The sequence below is a fragment of the Ranitomeya imitator genome, chromosome 2 (genome assembly GCF_032444005.1).
Source record: "Ranitomeya imitator isolate aRanImi1 chromosome 2, aRanImi1.pri, whole genome shotgun sequence".
Taxonomy (NCBI): domain Eukaryota; kingdom Metazoa; phylum Chordata; class Amphibia; order Anura; family Dendrobatidae; genus Ranitomeya; species Ranitomeya imitator.
This window is the reverse complement of record NC_091283.1, coordinates 547,767,605-547,781,367: the sequence shown is the minus strand read 5'-3', so window position 1 is coordinate 547,781,367 and position 13,763 is coordinate 547,767,605. Positions and strand designations below refer to the sequence as shown.

Sequence of the window (13,763 nt, the reverse complement as noted above, 5' to 3'; positions counted from 1 at the left end):
AGGAAGTTGCTCTGGGAAGAATGGCAGGCCCGTTTGTCGCCCCCCCGATTGCTAATCTGAGGGTGTCACCTCTTGGCGTGGTCCCTAAGAAAGAACCTAATAAATTTAGGTTAATCCATCACCTGTCGTTCCCGAAGGGATCTTCGGTTAATGATGGTATTGATCCCAAGTTGAGTTCGGTGTCGTACTTATCATTCGATTCAGCGATGGAGTGGGTTCGAGCTTGTGGAAAGGGGGCTAAGTTGGCAAAAACAGACATCGAAGCGGCCTTTCGCTTGTTGCCAGTTCATCCCGACAGTTTGCATTTATTGGGTTGTTTTTGGGATGGCGGCTTTTTTGTTGATCGTTGTCTTCCCATGGGTTGCTCGATTTCATGTGCTTACTTTGAGGCCTTCAGCACGTTCCTAGAATGGGTGGTGAAAGATGTGTCTGGGATACGCTCATGTTCGCACTATCTGGATGACTTTTTGTTTATAGGGCCAGCGGAGTCAGCGGATTGTTCGATTTTGTTGCATACAATGGAGAGTGTGGCAAAAAACTTCGGGGTGCCTTTAGCGGAGGATAAAACAGTTGGTCCGGTGACAGTGTTGAGCTTCCTAGGCATTGAAATTGACACGGTAGCAATGGAATGTAGGCTACCTGCAGACAAGCTTACCGCGTTGCGCCAAGATGTGGTTAATACGATCAGTTTGAAGAAGATAAATTTGCGCAGTTTGCAATCGTTGTTAGGGAAATTGAACTTTGCATGTAGGATCATGCCGATGGGTCGAGCGTTCTGCCGCCGCCTATCCTTGGCAACAGTAGGGGTAAAGTCCCCTTTGCATTTCATCAGGATAAAGAAAGAGTTTCGGGACGATTTGAAGATGTGGGCGGATTTTCTTGACGAGCACAATGGCAGATCTCTGTGGATTCAGCCTGTGGCAGATGCTACTTCCTTGGGCATTTTGGTGCATGTCGTTGAAATGAGTGGCTTTGGTCTTTTCTTTCATGGTAGCTGGTCAGCAGCGGCTTGGCCAGAAGAATGGAAGGAGGAGGGGTTAACAAACAACCGGCTACTGTTGCATTTGTTCCCCAGGGTAGTTGCGTTGGCCCTGTGGGGTGACAAATTGAGGAATTTGAAGATTTCTTTTCATTGTGAGCATGTTGGAATGGTGACGGCGGTAAACTCGTTGTCAGCGGCTACGCCTGCAGTAGTGAAGGTCTTGCAGCACTTGGTTTTCCTGGGTCTTAAGTTTAACTTATGGATTGTATCTGAAGTTAGCTTGTCAGCGCCTAATCCAATAGTTGTTGCTCTTTCTCAATTTCAGTGGCAGCTTTTCCGGGATTTGGCACCACAGGCGGAGAGCGCGGGCCGGGATTGTCCAGTGGAATTGTGGAACCTGCCGCGAGGGCCGTAACAGAGTTATTTACCAAATCGCTCGCGGATTCATCTTGGTCTCATTATAATCAGGCTTGGAGCTTGTGGGAATCCTGGATGTCAAGTATGGATCAGGATATGGAGGAGGAGTATGGTTTGTTGTTGTTCTTAGGTCATCATTGGGAGGCAGGTTGGTCTGTGACACGTTTGAATAAGTTTTTGGCGGGGCTAGCCTTCAACCTTAAATGGAGGGGGGGTAAGGATATAACGAAATCCTTCTTGGTTCGGCAAGTTGTTCGGGGTTGGAAGAAAGGCTGGAAGGCTTCGGACGGTTGGCGACCCGTATCTTATGAGGTGCTCTCAGCCATCGAGCGGAAGTTGCAGGAGGTGTGTTTTTCCGAATGGGAAGTGGTTCTGTTCCGTGCAGCCTTTTCTTTGGCCTTCTTTGGGGCATTTCTGTTAGGTGAGTTGGTTAGCCCGTCCGTTAGTAAAAAAGGTATTTTGTTAAGAGAAAACGTGGATGTCGAAGGGAATAAGGTGGTGGTGTTTATTAAGGCTTCAAAAACGGACGTGTATGGGAAAGGGTGCAAAGTGGTGTTGTTCAATGTTGAAGGATCCCCGGTGTGCCCGGTGGCATCCGTGAAGAAGTACATGGCAAAGGGCGGGGTGTTAGACGAGCCATTCTTGGTGCACGAAAATGGGTCTTTCTTGTCCCATTTTCAGTTTATTTCTGTTTTTAGGAAATGTTTGGCGGCAGCGGGCTTACCTGCAACACAATATAGTGGTCACTCCTTCAGGATCGGGGCAGCGACTGAGGCCGCTAGGTGGGGCCTTGGTGAGGATGTGGTTCGGAGAATTGGGAGGTGGGAATCTTCAAGATTCCGGTCGTATGTTCGCCCAAACCTATTGTGAGTTAGAAGCTATGTTAAGTTAATGGTTTGTTGCCTTTCTTTCTGTGTTGCAGGGCCTGATCCGATGCTCGTCTGGATCATGGGGCATTCGTTTGTTGTATGGGCTGCGTTGCGTGCTGCGGTTCGTCCGGACGGTCGTCAATTGGGTATTTCTCGAGAGACAGTGACTTTACGATGGATCGGTAAAAGGGGGATGGTGTGGAAGGAATGGTTACCTGAATTTCATCGTTTTGTTAGACTGGATAGAGTGCCGGAGATCGTGGTGATACATTTAGGAGGGAATGATTTGGCTAAACGGTCTTGTAGGGAGCTGATTAAGGATATTAAATTCGATATCCTGAGGTTCTGGGTCATGTTTCCAAAAGTGTTGTTGGTGTGGTCCGACATCATTCCGCGTAAAAGATGGAGAGGGGCTAGATCACACGAGGGGGTGAACAGGGCCCGGATCAAAATAAACAGGGCCATATCTCGGTTTATGGTGAGGAATGGCGCGTTGGCCGTGAGACATGTGGACTTGGAATCGGGTCAAGGAGCTTACTGGAGAGCTGATGGCGTGCACCTGAACGCGGTGGGAAATGATATGTGGTGTTTGGCTATCCGTAGTGGCATCGAATTAAGCTTGAAGGTGTGGAGGGACATGAATGGCTAAGGTGTCAGGCCATTCGTGTTCGTGGCGGGGGTGGGGGTCCTCGAAGTCGGTGGAAATGGTAAATCGTGGTTCAATGGGGTGGGGATCTTGAGAGGTCCTGGACACCCCATGAGAGAATTTAACAAGGCGCGGTACGGTTATCCCGCGTGAGGTGGATTTATGGGCCCCTGGCATGGGGGTGGGTTCGGTGGACCAGGATTGGTTGTTATCTATCCCTGAGCTGGTGCTTTACGGCTGGGGGTAAGACTCATCCTGGGCTGAACATTGTGGAGTTTTTGGGATACTGAGTTTTATAACTTTGGGGCTTCGAGGACCGCCCCTCCTATTCTGGGTTGTTATAAAAGTTCTGTTATCTTTTATTTAATAAAATGGCTGCTGTGGCCAATTAAATCCAACATATGTCTCCATCTGCTGTTTTGAGTACGTTAGAAGTTTATTCTTTAGATTGTTAAGAGGCCTGTTTAAGGGGGTTGGGGTAATTTTTCCAGGTCACGGAACTCACGTATACCCTATGTCAAGAAAGGCCGTACTGGGGGCCCACGGCACGTAAGGGGAGGCCTCCATGACGGGGTTACGTGGGACATGGGGAGCTGGAGCAGTTAGAAGGGATACAGTTGTAAGGGTTAACTGGGAACTCGAGGGGTGGCTTAAGGGGCATTTTTTGAAAGTAAGAGGTGGAACTAGGGGACTGCGGGGAGGAGGCACATAAAAAGGGGCACGCTCCTCACGCAGGCATCCATTTTAGGTGCCTGCGTGACAAGTGAGGAATCTCCCGCCCACCCTCCCTTTTTTGGTTAGGGTAATGGGGGGGTGAAGTCGGCACATGTGGGCTTTTGGAGTATTGTTTTAAGAGGTGCCTAAATGTATTTATTTTGTTATGTGAATGCTGACAGGGTATTGTCACGGCAGTTGGCGGGGGTGGAGGTCCTCGAAGTCGGTGGAAATGGTAAATCGTGGTTCAATGGGGTGGGGATCTTGAGAGGTCCTGGACACCCCATGAGAGAATTTAACAAGGCGCGGTACGGTTATCCCGCGTGAGGTGGATTTATGGGCCCCTGGCATGGGGGTGGGTTCGGTGGACCAGGATTGGTTGTTATCTATCCCTGAGCTGGTGCTTTACGGCTGGGGGTAAGACTCATCCTGGGCTGAACATTGTGGAGTTTTTGGGATACTGAGTTTTATAACTTTGGGGCTTCGAGGACCGCCCTTCCTATTCTTGGTTGTTATTAAAGTTCTGTTATCTTTTATTTAATAAAATGGCTGCTGTGGCCAATTAAATCCAACATATGTCTCCGTCTGCTGTTTTGAGTACGTTAGAAGTTTATTCTTTAGATTGTTAAGAGGCCTGTTTAAGGGGGTTGGGGTAATTTTTCCAGGTCACGGAACTCACGTATACCCTATGTCATATGTTAGCGCACATAGTTCTTTTCCCCATACCAGGGGTTACCTCTTAGGAGCTCCTGCTCCACAGGTTGACTCCATGTCAGTCCTGGCTTTGCCAGCACAGAAGCTGTCCCAGGCTCTGTAGGTATACGATCTCTAGGTGCTTCTAGGACCTACAGCACACAGGCCACTCAGATCCAAACACAGGAACCATGTGACCCACACCTTGGTCATATTACATACCCGTAACCACTCCCTTGGGTGGGAGTGTGGGTGTGTGTGGCTAGTTTGACCCGCCCATCTCTCATAACTAGCCCTGCCAGTCTCCCATTAGAACTAAACATTTACATGTGGGACTACAGGTCCCAGACCACAACATAACTGTAGACTGACAGCACGTACCGGCCATCTACAATTCTGCCGGACTTTGTCTCATCCCAATTATGCCTCCAAGTGCATCTTGAAGTGCACACGCAGCGCCCCCTGGCTGTAACATTGGTAACTGCACCACAAGACCCACAGTCAATGAATGCCAATGATGATAACACCCGCTTCTCGGAGGATAACATCGTATTTACCAGTACCTTATCAGAGGAACAAAAAGATACCTGGGAGTCTGGGTGACCTCCTCGGCCATCACCCAGACTCAGACGTTCTCCCGATGGTTTGATAGCTTAAGGACGAGTTTTGCAATTCTTAAAGGGAACCTGTCAGCAGGTTTTGCCGCTATAAGATGCGGCCACTGCCTTTCAGGAGCTTATTTACAACATTCTATAATGCTGTAGATAAGCCCCGGTCTGACCTGCAAGTGAAGAAAAATAAGTTATATTATACTCACCTGGGGGGCGGTCCGATCTGATGGGTATCGCAGGTCCAGGTCTCCCATCTTCTTGTGCTGCCGCCCTCCTGCTTCTTCCTCGCTCCCCAGCATTGGAGCTCCTGCACAGGTGTACTTCTCTACCCAGAGCATCCTTGAGGGTCTCACAAAGGCCTTTTTGGAACTGGCACCTGAGAGCAGCATCATTCCATAGAACTTCGGCAGACCACTGCTGGAACTCAGTACAGTACTCCTCAGCTATGCAACCCCCTTGTGCCAGGTTAATGATCTTAGCCTGGACTCTGTTAGGTACGTCATATATCAGACCTAAACTGTCAAAAAAAGAGTCAAAAGAATCGTTCTGGGCATAGGCGCATCTAGGGGGGGCAGCCGGGGTATGTGCCCAGGCCGCAGCCTGCAGGGGGGGCGCAGTCCGAAATGTTTCTTACAGACGCAAGTACAATTGAGGAGCGACACCAGCAGCTTGATCAGGTCATGTCATGTCAGAGTGACTGCAGACTTTTATGATAAACTTGGACAGCCCCCTTTATGATATTCCAACTACAAAGCTTCACAATACGGCTGTGTACTTAATCTGTGTTTAATTAACTCAAAAACAACTACGGTAATAGGCAATTGTTAATTTTGTTCAATCCCAATAATAATGAACCACTACCTTTTTGGACAGAACATCATATCACTGAAAATGAGGAAAAAAGATGTCTCTGTGGGTCTTAAGATAATAGCGATGAGTAGAAAAATCTGAAACATGTTTCAGAACCTCTGTGTATGTTTTGAGAATATCTCCCAGATTAAAATTTAATAAAGTTTGAATCTATTCAGCGCAGGAAGCCTTTTGTGCTAATTCCCAGGAAATGATCCGTTGCGCAGTCCCATGACTTCTACTTGATCTGCTCTCCAAATAGCGGATCGTTGTTAGTGAAAAGATTTGGGGAGCAAAGTATAATACACCCACACAGTGTCAGACGGAGAAGGAGAAGCAAAGACTGACACAACTTTGTAGCAATGTGAAGGTTTGAAGCTATATATTAGTTATAACACAAAGACATGTTATTTTCAGCCTAGCAACAGGACCTGGGAGCTTTTCTTCTAGAGAGGGGGAGAACATTGCACAGGCCTATAGATCAAAGCCAGAACTCAGCAGAAAGAACGCGGACGTGGCAAAGCATTGCTTGCTAACGTGATTGTAAGAGTTTATAGTCCATCGGTCGTGCCAAGAAATGCAGTTCCTTTCTCGTATGTCCTTGACTGATCGAGGCTAATGATTGGTATGATGCATGGATCAAGTTTGATGCCTCCCAAGGAACATGATGACTGGTGACATGGTGAGTCTTGTGTCTCATTAGTAGAACATACAAAAAAATCCATGAAGATCAGTTACGACTATAAATAGCAGAAACAAGGTAAACCAGGTAAAAGATTTCAAGGTAAAGATGTATATTTGGACTTATTGGGGGCATATTTTTATTTTTTTTTTACTTTTTTTTTATGTTTTTCAAATATGGATAAAGGACGTTTACTATTTTATGGACAAACGTAAAAGAGAAACGTAAAATACATTGTATATTGACATGACCACAAGTTTTCAAGTATCAAGATTATATACAGTATGTGAAATTTAACAAGACTAGGTGGGGTTCACCGCATCCCAGGGGCTGACACTAGACGTGAAGTCTGTACAGATTGTGTTTGGGCCCCTTTCCCGTCAAGCCCCAACCATGTAAACACACGCACATTTACCCTTATGCACAAATACATAGTGCAAATATGCGCATAACAATCATATATAAAATACTCAAGTACACAAAATACACAATTACATTTTTTAGATGCATTTTGTTCTTCATTCATATTTTGTAACAGCTTGTACTATTGATTCATGAAATAAAAATAAAACAAGGTTTACTAAAGAAGTGTTAAAGCAAAGAAACAGCAATTGTGGCTTACTTCTGCTGAGTTTCATTATCTGCCTGAAAGTGGGAGGGGAGGTGGAAAAAATATACGGTATGTAATTTCTGATATGTTGGAACACAGGACTTATACACCACGTTCCAAATTGTTATGCAAATTCTTATTTTCTCTAATTTTGCTAAATGGTCTATTCAAGTGGGTCAGTATAATGTTAAATTATCAACTGTTAGGGTGTACTGTAAATCACATTTTATTGGACAAACCTCTGAATGATTTTACAGATTTTACCCATGACTTGAGAATGAATGATCAGTCGTGGGGGAAAAAGAAACAGGTTTCTCTAATAAGATATATTGCAAGGTTGCTTGTACTGTTGACAATGAAAATTCTAATAGCCCTTTATGACATGCGTCGTATATGTACGGCGCATGTCAGGTATCTCCCTTTGATGTGGATTCCAGCGATGAGCCTGCATCTTTTCCGGCACATGTCAGTTGATTTGAACAGCTGACATGTGACCCTAACAGCCGCTGGTGGAATCGCGATCCACCCGCGGCTGTTAACATGTTAAATGCCACTGTCAATCTATGACAGTGACATTTATGTCACGGACGTGGTTTGTGGAATCACTGTGTCATGGACCGCGGAGAGCCTGGAGGGACGTGACTAAGAGAGCACCAGACTGTTCACTAGAGCCTCTGATGGTGAGGTTAGACTTGGCTCCCGATGAATGCCAGGTACCACTCCAGGACAGACCAACGATTGCGCCTCAGCTGGACCCACAAGGACAGACTGAATGGAGCAGCAGGCAGAGTTCGTATCAGAGTGCAGCAGGCAGAGTTCGTATCAGAGTGCAGCAGGCAGAGTTCGTATCAGAGTGCAGCAGGCAGAGTTTGTATCAGAGTGCAGCAGGCAGAGTTTGTATCAGAGTGCAGCAGGCAGAGTTCGTATCAGTTTGTATCAGAGTGCAGCAGGCAGAGTTCGTATGAGAGTGCAGCAGACAGAGTTTGTATCAGAGTGCAGCAGGCAGGATTTGCACCAGAGTGCAGCAGGGACTGGTATGTAACTGTGACGCCCCAGGGTCCTGGTTGACACTGCTTTCCTCACGGGGAGAGTAATGTTACGTTTGGAAGCGATGAAGGATATCTTTTCTCAGGTAATCACAATGCATACAACATGTTCACACTCCAGGCCAGAAGGGGGAGCTCTAAGCCTGGTTTAGGATGGACTCCCCTATAAATACATTCTGATCTGGAGAGAAAGGGTTCAGAAAGTTACAGACAGAGAAGAGAGCAGACCGACATAGAGTGTCAGAAGGTCTGAAGGGGTCCTGTAGTCCGAGGTACTACAGTCCCTGGATAAAGACATACAGAAGGAAAGAACATTGTTTAGTGAGCGTGCAGGAGAGCGAAGCACAGGAGAGTGACATCAGGGGAGACCAGCTGCAAATTAACTATCTTCCTCTGAAGCGCAGATCACCGGTAGCCACAACACCAAGGCTTTTGTGGGACTCTAAGTGTAACAACCCTGCCGGCATCACTGCATGGCCTTCCATTCCCCACCTGCCTGTTACATCAATTCACTCACCCAGTGCCATGTCTGCTGCCGGCTCCATGCCATGTGCTCCATGGCCGCTTGCTCTGTGTACACTTCCTGGCTGTGTGCATAGGGGGGCGGCGCCAGCAACTCCGGACTCTTATTGAGACTGTGTGCACTTCCCTGAGGTGTCCCTGACCAATAGCCTATTGGCTCTGATACTTAAAGGGACTCTGTCACCTGAATTTGGCGGGACTGGTTTTGGGTCATATGGGCGGAGTTTTCAGGTGTTTGATTCACCCTTTCCTTACCCGCTGGCTGCATGCTGGCTGCAATATTGGATTGAAGTTCATTCTCTGTCCTCCATAGTACACGCCTGCGCAAAGCAATCTTGCCTTGTGCAGTCGTGTACTATGGAGGACAGAGAATGAACTTCAATCCAATATTGCAACCTGCATGCAGCCAGCAGGTAAGGAAAGGGTGAATCAAACACCTGAAAACTCCGCCCATATGACCCAAAACCAGTCCCGCCAAATTCAGGTGACAGGTTCCCTTTAAGGCATCCTCATCCATTGGAGGATGCCTGAGCAAACTATTTCCCTCAGCATTTGCTACTGAGCTGCCACGTCGTGTCTGTTTCCTGTCTCTGAGGGCTGCAATTCAGAAATATAGGGGGCTTCCACGTTAGTTGGTAGCACAAAGGCTTTGGAAAAGCGAAATGGCTTCTCACCAGACAAAAGAAATTCAGCAAATTCTCCGCTCCCAAATCCAAATACTTCCCTTCTGAGCACCAGTGTGCCTAACCCACATATAGTGTTCACATGTTTGGCTTTTTTGAATTGATGAGAGCCTGCCTAAAGGGTGTATGTCTCCAGAAGCACGGGCTGTGCTTAACCCCTTAGTGACAGTGCCAATTTGGTACTTAATGACCAAGCCAATTTTTACAATTCTGACCACTGTCACTTTATGAGGTTATAACTCTGGAACGCTTTAACGGATCCCGCTGATTCTAAGATCTTTTTTCGTGACATATTGTACTTCATGTTAGTGGTAATATTTCTTCGATATTACTTGCGATTATTTATGAAAAAAACGGAAATATGGCGAAAATGTTTAAAATTTTGCAATTTTCAAACTTTGTATTTTTATGCCCTTAAATCAGAGAGATATGTCATGAAAATAGTTAACAAGTAACATTCCCCACATGTCTACTTTACATCAGCACACACAAACAATTTTTTGTTTGTTAGGGAGTTATAAGGGTTAAAAGTTGACCAGCAATTTCTCATTTTTACAACAACATTTTTTTTTAGGTACCACATCTCATTTGAAGTCATTTTGAGGTGTCTATATGATAGAAAATAACGAAGTGTGACACCATTCTAAAAACTGCACCCCTCAAGGTGCTCAAAACCACATTCACGAACTTTATTAACACTTTACGTGCTTCACAGGAACTGAAACAATGTGGAAGGAAAAAATGAACATTTAACTTTTTTTTGCAAACATTTTTTTTTATTTTCACAAGTGTAAAAACAGAAATTAAACCATAAATTTTGTTTATAACGTAGAGCCGTGAAAATAAAAAATCGCATTTGTTTCTACAAAAATGTTCTATTCGCACACAAATTCTTATTTTCACAAGGGTAACAGGAGAAATTAGACCACAAAAGTTGTTTTGCAATTTCTCCTGAGTACGTCAATACCCCATATGTGGGGGTAAACCACTGTTTGGGCGCACCGCAGAGCTTGGAAGAGAAGGAGTGTCGTTTTACTTTTTCAATGTAGAATTGGCTGGAATTGAGATCGGACGCCATGTCGCGTTTGGAGAGCCCCTGATGTGCCTAAACAGTGGAAACCCCCCACAAGTGACAGCATTTTGGAAACTAGACCCCTTAAGGAACTTATCTAGATGTGTGGTGAGCACTTTAAACCCCCAGGTGCTTCACAGAAGTTTATAACGTAGAGCCGTGAAAATAAAAAATCACATTTTTTCTACAAAAATGATCTTTTTGCCCCGAAATTTTTATTTTCACAAGGGTAACAGGAGAAATTAGACCACAAAAGTTGTTGTGCAATTTCTCCTGAGTACGTCAATACCCCATATGTGGGGGTAAACCACTGTATGGGCGCACCGCAGAGCTTGAAAGAGAAGGAGTGCCGTTTTACTTTTTCAATGTAGAATTGGCTGGAATTGAGATCGGACGCCATGTCACATTTGGAGAGCCCCTGATGTGCCTAAACAGTAGAAACTCCCCACAAGTAACCCCATTTTGGAAACTAGACCCCTATGGAACTTATCTAGATGTGTGGTGAGAACTTTGAATGCCCAAGTGCTTCACAGAAGTTTATAATGCAGAGTCGTGAAAATAAAAAATATTTTCTTCCACAATAAAGATTTTTTAGCCCCCAAGCTTTTATTTTCACAAGGGTAACAAGAGAAATTGGACCCCAAAAGTTGTTGTCCAATTTGTCCTGAGAATGCTGGTACCCCATATGTGGGGGTAAACCACTGTTTGGGCGCACGGCAGGGCTCGGAAGGAAGGAGCACCGTTTTGGAATGCAGACTTTGATAGAATGGTCTGCGGGCGTTATGTTGTGTTTGCAGAGCCCCTGATGTACCTAAATAGTAGAAACCCCCCACAAGTGACCCCATTTTGGAAACTAGACCCCCCAAGGAACTTATCTAGGTGTGTGGTGAGAACTTTGAATGCCCAAGTGCTTCACAGAAGTTTATAATGCAGAGTCGTGAAAATAAAAAATATTTTTTTTCCACAAAAAAGATATTGTAGCCCCCAAGTTTTTATTTTCACAAGGGTAACAGTAGAAATTGGACCCCAAAAGTTGTTGTACAATTTATCCCGAGTACGCTGATGCCCCATATGTGGGGGTAACCCATTGTTTGGGCGCACGGCAGAGCTCAGAAGGGAGGGAGCACCATTTGACTCTAACCCTAACCCTAACCATTAATTTTGCCCCAACCCTAACCCTAACCCTAAATTTAGCCCCAACCCTAACCCTAACCCTAAATTTAGCCCCAACCCTAACCCTAAACTTAGCCCCAACCCTAACCCTAACCCTAAATTTAGCCCCAACCCTAACCCTAACCCTAAACCTAATTTTAGCCCTAACAGCTCTTCTCCTGCCGGCTGGCAGATGGCGACAGATGGCGGGGGCACTGCGCATGCGCCCGCCATTTTCTTTCCAGATGAAGACACCGGCGGGCAGGAGAGGATGCAGGAGGATCCAGCAACACCGGTAAGTATAATAGGGTCCCCGAATCCCCCTATTTCTCTGTCCTCTGATGTGCGATCACATCAGAGGACAGAGAATTACACATCGCTTTTTTTTTTTTTTTTGCGACCGCAGGTAAACAGTTAATTACCTGCGATCGCAAAACAGGGGTCGGTTTTACCAACCCCGATCATGTTCTTTGGTGTCTCGGTTACCCCCAGCAGCCGAGACCCCAAAGATCCTCCGGGTGCCGGCCGGCGGGCGCACTGCGCATGCGCCCGCCATTTTTTTGCCGGAAAAAGATGGTGGCGCCCATCGGGAGCCACGAGGAGCACCGGAGGAGACAGGTGAGTATCGGGGGGCTATCTGGGACCCATTTCTCTGTCCTCTGATGTGCGATCACATCGGAGGACAGAGAAATTAAAAGTGAAAACGGTTAATTACCGGCGATCGCAACTCAGAGGTCGGTAAAAAAAAAACTCCGAATCATGTTCTCTGGGATCTCGGCTACCCCCGGCAACCGAGACCCCAGAAAAAATCCGACTCTGGGGGGCGCTATTCACTTTTTCCACAGCGCCGTTAACGGCGCTGTGGTTTAAGTACCCTTAACTGCCGCCGTTAAAAGGCGTATCGGCGGTCGTTAAGGGGTTAATGTAATGGTGACTTAAACATACTGGTCAATACTGCATACTGGTCTCTACAACGGCAGTTTGCAATTTTCACTCTGCAACATTCATTGCTGTTTGTTTTTGGAAAACACAAACAGAGTCAAAATCTCTACATAAATTCCCAAATGGGTATAATTTCTAAAATTGGGTTACGTGATGGGGGATTTTGCTCTTATAACATTAGGGTCTCTGTATATGAAGTCCACAAACTGTTCTAGGATAATCTGCGCTCCAGGAGGCAAATAGCACTCCGTTGCTCCCAAGTCTCTCCGTATGGCTAAGAAATACTGTACAGCCACATATGGGGTAGTGCCACATTCAATAGAAATTTTGGGAGAAATTTTGGTGCCATTTTTACCCACTTATTGTGTGAAAATGTAAAATCTGAGGCTAAAGCAACATTTTGGTGGTAAAAATGTAGTTATTTTTTCTTCAGTGCCCAACGGTATAAAATTCTGTGACACATGGTGTCAATATGATCACTGTACCCCTAGATGAATTCATTGAGAGGTGCAGTTTGTAAAATAGTGTCACTTTGGGAGGTTCTGCTATTCTTGCACCTCATGGGCTCTCCTAGTGGGTCATGGAACCTGCAAACCATAACAGTAAAATCTGGCTCTCCTTGCCTTCTGAGCTTTGCACTGTGCCTGAAAAATATTTCCTTAGTACATGTAGGGTATAGGTGCACTCAGGAAAAAATGGACCTCAGTTTGCTGTAAAAAAAAAAAATTGCTAATAGCCCTTAGAAAAACAAAAAATTGGGGGCTAAAACAACATTTTAGTGGTAAAAATGTGATTTATTCTTTCTTCAGCGCTCAATGATATAAAATTCTGTGAGGCACATGTGGTGTCAATATGATCACTGCACCTCTAGATGAATTAATTGGGGAGTGTAGTTTGTAAAATGAGTTCACATATGGGGGGTTTCTGTTGTTCTGGCACCTCAGGGGCCCTGCCAATGTGACATGGCACATTCAAACCATTCCAACAAAATCTTAACTCCAATATGGCACCTCTAACCTTCTGAGTTTTGCACTGTGCCTCAATAGCAGTAGTCACCCACATATGGGGCATTGGCGTACTCAGGAGAAATTTCACAACAAACTGTATGAAGCAGTTTCTGCTGTTACCATTATGAAAATGCAACATTTGGGGCTAAAAACATATTTGTGGGGAAAATGTGATTTTTTTTTTATTTCCACGGCTCAACATGATGAACTTCTGTGAAGCACCTGAGGGTTCAATGTGCTCACCACACATCTAGATCAGTTCTCTG

At 45.6% G+C, this 13,763-nt stretch overlaps 1 protein-coding gene across 1 annotated transcript in view; it reads left to right on the top strand.

The window, feature by feature from the left end:
* Positions 1–13,763, top strand: part of NECAB3 (N-terminal EF-hand calcium binding protein 3) — a 141,926-nt gene that overhangs the window by 42,655 nt on the left and 85,508 nt on the right. The gene's annotated exons all lie outside the window — the stretch shown is intronic.